The sequence below is a fragment of the Mastomys coucha genome, unplaced genomic scaffold (assembly GCF_008632895.1).
Source record: "Mastomys coucha isolate ucsf_1 unplaced genomic scaffold, UCSF_Mcou_1 pScaffold15, whole genome shotgun sequence".
NCBI classification, from domain to species: Eukaryota; Metazoa; Chordata; class Mammalia; order Rodentia; family Muridae; genus Mastomys; species Mastomys coucha.
The window spans coordinates 120,119,631-120,126,584 of NW_022196897.1; positions in this window are offsets into that span (position 1 = coordinate 120,119,631).

Sequence of the window (6,954 nt, forward strand, 5' to 3'; positions counted from 1 at the left end):
ATGCAGGCTGCTGGAGACGAATTTGAGACCTGCTTCTGCCATACCATCTCTGACCTGCTGCTCAGCTACATGTGACCCCAGGCTCAGCCTAGCAATGCTACACCCAGGTATCCCACAACTTTTCCAAGGGAGCCCCAACTGGGGCCATCGTGTGGCATTCTTTGTCTTTGGGGCTGTCTTATGTGCTATCATAGCAATAGAGCCATTGGTGGGACAAGTGCAGGATTAAATGGTGGTCTACCTGGAGACAGGCCTGGCTAACTGGGTCTACAGTAGTGGGGACTGGGCAGAGTCCACAGCACTATACAGGGACAGGGCCCTGGAGGAGGCATGTCTGAGGGAGGGACAGCTGCTGTTTTGAAGTCCTAGGCAGGTACCTTGGCTCCACTGACATGGGCTCCCCAGGTGCCAAGGTGAAGCGTGGCCAGAGAGCAGGGCACAGCAGTCAGGGACCCATGAACCACCAAGTAGGTTTTTACAAAATAAATTAATTGGGTTAAAATATCGTCTTTATCATCTGGTTTAAAAATTATTAAATTGGTACATTGTAAACTGTGGTGATTGAATATTACAACCTTGAGAGTTATGCTTTGCTTACCATGTGGTGGGCGCTGTTTAGATAAATGATTGTTGTTCTGTGTTTCATGATTGAAGAAAAAATGGTTAAAACTTTGGTTTAGCTTAACTTATTTAAAAGACAGTCTTAATTTGTACAGCAGAGACTGATAAACCATTGTGCTGTGGAGTTAAGCACAGTTGAAAAAGAGCTGAGAGAGGCTGACTGAGTGTCTGCACGAGCCACTCTTAAAGGGGACAACAACTTTTTGCATGTAATATTGGTAACAGAGAATTAGCTTAAAATTGGTAACTCAGGGTTAGAATCATGTTAAGCAACAACACCTGGCATGAGCCGACCCAGGAATATTTTATGTAATTCTTACCCCTTATAAATTTAGTGAGGCCAAGAGTGAGGCCTGGACCAGAGATAAGATTTAAAACGATGTCTTTGATATATTCAAAATTGCACTGTCATGCATTCATATGTAAGAATTGGCAGCTAAGCTTTGTAATGTGACAGTAATGCTTCGATATTGATTTTTAAAAATTGGAATGTTTTAAACTGGGTTTTGTTTAAATGATGGGTTATACCTTAATATTACAAGAATTAAAAAAGGTGTAGAGTCTAGTAAAGTAGAGACAAGTGATGAGCAGTCTGGAGACAAATAAAGAGTTAGTTTGCCTTGGAAATAAAAAGTAAATAGAAAAATAATCCAAATTCTATTGAAGTCTGGTAGTAGTGCTAAACTGCTAGCACCATTGCCCCTAGAGTAAACAAGCTTAAAAAAGAAACCTGAAACAGCTGTGGCTGTTGTTGGGAGAAGGCTGTTTTGCACCTACGATTGTCTGTCTCACTGAGCTAGTGGGAGATGCCTTCCCTGGTGGTCCCTGGTCAAATGCACCCGTCCAATGGTGCACTCATAGCATTTAGCCACATAAGGAATTTTATCTTGTCATTTATGTCAGAAATGGAGACAGATTTTTTCTTATTTGGAGATTTTGAGGCACTGGGAACCCAAATACCACCCAGGTAGATTTCTTTGTATTGATTATTAAGGGTTTTGTTTCTGTGTTTTTAAGAAAAGATACTTGAAGTATTTACTGAATTTGTTTTGAGATTCATATGTTGCAGAAATATATACTCTTGGTAAGTCCCTTCATCAGACATGCTAAATTTGCCTGCTTAAACTTCTGGTGTCCTGAACTTCAGCCTGATCCAGTTAAGACACAGAAGACTAATTCTGTTTTCCCTTCCTCACCCCTCTTTTATATCTATGCCCTCATTCAGCTTGAAGAAGTTATGATGAGTCGTCTACCCAGTTCCCTGGGCTTTGGGACTAGAAAGAGTTGTTAATGGTTATATTTGAAATAGAGAAGACATAGCCAGATTTAATTGTATAGCTATAGAAAGCCTTATAATTTGTTACTAGGTTAAAATTCATATGTTCCTATCAATGTTATCATTTGTAAAATGACCTTCTGATAATATTTACCCTGTACTGAAAGTGATTTAATTGGTGTATAGATAATTTAAACTAGAAACATTGTGTGACTAGAATTTAGTCAGGTATTTGAGTATTTCTTCAGATACACAGCTTATTCTCAGAAAGTTTGCCTTAGTGTTTATATTATTAGTTTTGAGTTTTGTATCCTATATTTGCAGTAGTGATTGGTAAACGTTGAGGCTTGGTTTATAAACCATTTACATCTTAAACTAGTATGCAAGAGATAAGTAAGAGCTTTTAAGTTGAGAATTTGTTGTTAAGACTGAGTGTACAATGATATTCTTATTGACTGTGAGGTGCAGCTAATACAGTTCTGTTGTACATACTTCAAGACCAAAAGATGAAGTTTTCTATATTCACTTAAGCAATTTCTGGTTTCAGTATTTCCCTGGTAGACAAGGCTTAGAACCAGTTCCTTTTTACTGCTATTATAGGCAGATCTGAGATGTTTAGACCTGTGAGTTTAGGGCCAAATTAGCAAATTCATGGCTCTGAGTTTATTATTAGGGTGATTTCAAGAAAAAGAACTGAGAGTAGTTCATAGACAATAGTCCAGATTACTGTACATAGATAGTTGGTTTTCAAAAACATCAGAAATCCACAGAATATGACATTTGGTATTATTTATTCATCTGGCTAGAGACCTGTCTGTGACTGGCAGTACCCCTTTCTCAGACTCAAAGAAGAAACTGAGCATCATTTGAGCTGCTCCAGCTGTGGCGAGACAGCCACTAGGCAAAAGTTGCCTCTTCATCTGCAGACAATACTGTCCAAAAAAGGACACACTGGCCTAGGACAGCATATATCTGCTGAGACAGATTAAACTAGTCCTTAAAGTTCCTGTCCTCAGACATTCACGGGCCAGAAGGCTAAAGATTGATGCTCCAATGTTTTGAAGGGCTGTCCAGGTGTCCAGCAGTCTCTTATTAATTGTCCATATTTCTGGAAGCTGTGTTAAGCTTCCCCATATATTCTATTATTCAGTCATTCCTGGATTTCTGGTGGAGTTGAAAGACTATGAAAGTTAGAAGAGATGAAGGATAAGTTGTTAAGAAAACTAGTACAGGTGGCTGAGAAAGTGTTTTAAATGGAGAAAGAAAAAGGAAAGTTACAAAAAGACTGTGAAAGGGCATAGTAAAGAGATAGAATGTTTAAAAGAGAGTCTTTGAAGATGGAGTCTAGTGTGAGAGTCAGAAAGAATAAGAAGCTAAAGAGCTGGAGATAAGGACAGGAAAGAAGAGAAGCCAAGAAGCTTGAGAGTTAGTAAGGTAGTGCCTGGCAATAGAAGAGAGTTAAGGAGTTCCCCTGCCAGTTATGTTGGATCCGTGCTTAGGGACTGCAGGGGCAGCTACAGGAACATCCGCTATGGTAGTGCAGCATAAGGCTTATAGTTAAGAGCTGCCATTGATTTAAATATAGGAGAATGTTGCTTTTATGTAAACCATTCAGGAGTCATTAGAGACTCCATGAGTAAGTTCAGAGAAAGACTAAATAACCATAGGCCCATGTGTGCTTAATAGATTAGTTGCCTTTGTTAGAGAAAGAATAAGTGCTGTTCAGATTCTAATGTTAGGCCAACAATATACTTTGCCAGGTCAGAAAAATCTAAAATATAATGATACTGATATTTAGTTCTATGATTAGAACTATCTACTAGAAGAAGTAGGGAATGAAAGGCTGGAGAATCTTAGAATTTAAAATGAGGGTATTTAATAGAAATGTATGTATAATGTGTAACCTTTACTTAAAATAGGCATAGGAAGTCTCTGTCACAAGCCAGGAAGATGAACTGGTCAGTACCAGAAACAGGATATAAGTTATCTAATTAGTCCTAGGAACGGTCAGCCATTAAAAAGATAGCATTGACTAAACAACAGGATATAAGTTATCTAATTAGTCCTAGGAGCAGTCAGCCATTAAGAAGATAGCGTTGACCAAACCACATTCCTCTAGACAATGAGTGTGCAGGATGACTTCCTTGTGACCTGACTCAGCTAGGTAGTGGGTTCCTTTGGAATTTTCCATTGTTCTCTTGTTATGTTTCCCTGGTAACCCTTTCACCCCCCTAGTTTGTGGTTTTTCCCTTTAAATACCCCTTACTCCTCATGCTCGTGGTCGAACCCCTCTGGCCTGCCAGGCTATGAGTTCGACCCCAGATCTGGAATAAACGTCATGTGATTACAGCAAGTTCGGTCTCTCATGAGTCATTGGGTGGTCGCGTCATCCCGAGCCTTGAGTAAGGATCTCCCCAGTTCTGGGGTTCTTTCATTAGCATCAGTACCATCAATTAGTAAATGGGAGCTCACGAAAATGAAAAGTTTCTGTGTGATAAATCAGAAGGCTACACACTGGAAAAGGTACTAGTTATACATCTGATAGAGGGTTATCATCCTAAATGTATAAAGAAATCAAAACAAAAACAACAAAATAGATACCACCTGAATATCAAGATGACCCAATTAAAAGCAGTAGAGCTTTCTCAAAAGAGGAAACACAAATAATTGAGAAACACTAAAGATCACTTCAATATCCTTAGTCATTAGGGAAATGCAAACGAAAACTACTTTCAGATTTCATCTTTCAACAGCACATGCTGGTGAGGGCATAGAGCAAGGGAAATGCTCATTCATTATTTGTGAGAGTACAAATTTGAACAGCCACTGAAGAAATCAGTGTGGTGGTTCCTCAAGGAATGTGAAATCAATCTATCTGAAGATCTTGGGCACATAGCCAAAGACCTTGCATACTGCTGCAGAGATACTTGCTCATACCTGTTCATTGCTACTCTACTCATAATAGACAGAAATTGGAAACAGCCTAGATGCCAATCAACTGATGAATGGGTAACAAATATATGGTGCACTTACACAATGGAATGTTATTCAGCTCTTAAGATGAAATTATGCAGTTTGGAGGTGAATGAATGGATAAAGGGGAAAAATCATCCTGACTATGGAGAATCTAGAATAGGAAAATTAAATAGGGAGGGGAATGGAAGAGAAGTGTGCAAGAGGGGAAATGGGAAGGACAACTAACCCTAATGACCATTTGAAGCAATCATATGGAAACTATTATAGAAGCTTCCTAAAATATGTAAACATATGAGATGAATCTAAATGGATCTCTAAATAATAGAGGTGATGCCACAACTAGACATCTGATACCAAATAAAACCTCCAGTGCTAGAAATGGATTATACATTGTTGAGTCATTGGTCAAAGGATCCTCTAACAGCCCCTAAACAGCACAGACTATTGCCAAAGCTATTGAATGTCCTATAAAATTTGATGATAAAAACCTATTGCTGAAGACACCACTTACATATCTCATAAAAAATGGAGAGATCAAGTTGAAAGTCTCCTTGTTGGAAACCAAAAGCACTCAAACCCACTCCTGATCTCTGGTGGAGACACCTGGAGCCAAGAGACCTACTAAACACCTTTTTTCCTGAGAGAGTGACAAAGGGACACTTCCCTTCCCAGGAAAAAGCTTTACAAGCTTCCCTCTGAGAAAGTCCTAATTCAAGCTGAGAAGGAGCTCTACTGAGGGGTGCCTGGAAAGACCGCTTCCGAGATAAGGCTACAAGATGTCTCAAGACTCCTTATCGAACATCTGCCCAAATGTTCCCCCTTCTCATCCTTTGATCCCTTCATCCCCTCCTCATTTTCTTCTGTATAAATACTGACCATTGAACAGTAATTAAACGGGGCTTTGACAAAAGACTTGCAAGGCCTCCCTCTCTTTTATTCCCGCCCGTTCTTCTTCTTCCAGGTACAGCTCCCCTCACAGTTCATGAAAATTACCAGATCCCTCAGGTCCAGGATAACTAGATGTTGTTCCTACTGACTAGCATTTATGATACTAGATGGCACTCTGATGACTGTGGTAGAGAGTGAATAAATTAAAAAATAAACTTCACATGTATGAAGACTTCAAAGATTAAGTGAAAATTAACAATAAACTTAATATATTTAAAAACAAGAGAATTATTGTGACTAACATCTTGGGAACTTCAAGGGGACACTTTTACATAAAAAGTGTGTTGTAACTAGGTACATTTAATTAAAAGCAAATGGACTCAGGAAAGGGATCAAGGTGAATAAAGGTCCAATCTGCTTAGTCTCTTTTTGTGTCATATGTGAACACATATAGTCTTAATGTTGCTTACGTAAAGTTGTATATACCTTTAAAAATTCATAATAAAGTTCATTAGTACATCACCCAATGTTGTATGCATTACCCAGTGTTTGGACAAATGTGCAATTAGTTCATAAAATATAATAAAAATGCTCTGTTTCCCATACAAATAAATGCACTCAGTGTATTGTACATGTCCTATACCACCCATCATTATATATAATTTGGTATCACTGTGAAACAGAAAATCAATGTGTAAGCTCAAGAAACAAAAACCCTACAGACCTTAGCTCAAGAATAGATTGAAAAACATTACTCTCTAGAAATGGCAATTTCTGTGATGGTCATTGGAGACATTGTATTCAAGTGGCATAAGATGTGGTAGAAACAAGAAATGAGCATGTCTTCCTATCTGCATACTGTCATACTGCTCGAGTCTATGTGAAATTGTTATCTTGTAAGTAGATGAACTCTAACTCCTGGCTAGCCAGGTATCAAATGCATAAATGATAGAGCACCTATAGCACCAGGCATAGGAATGAGGGTCCAGGAGCTAGACAGATTGGGAAAGAAGACTTTGATTAATAACAATGACAGCAAACTTTTGGGATTCACCCTTACCCTGCTGGCCTATAGGGATTTTTTTTCTCCTGGTAGCAGGGACTCCCTTCCTGCTGCCTGGTTCAGCCTAGATAGATATGCTCAAGGATAGACCAGAACATGTTGAATTGAAGTTGTGGACCTTCCCTTTATT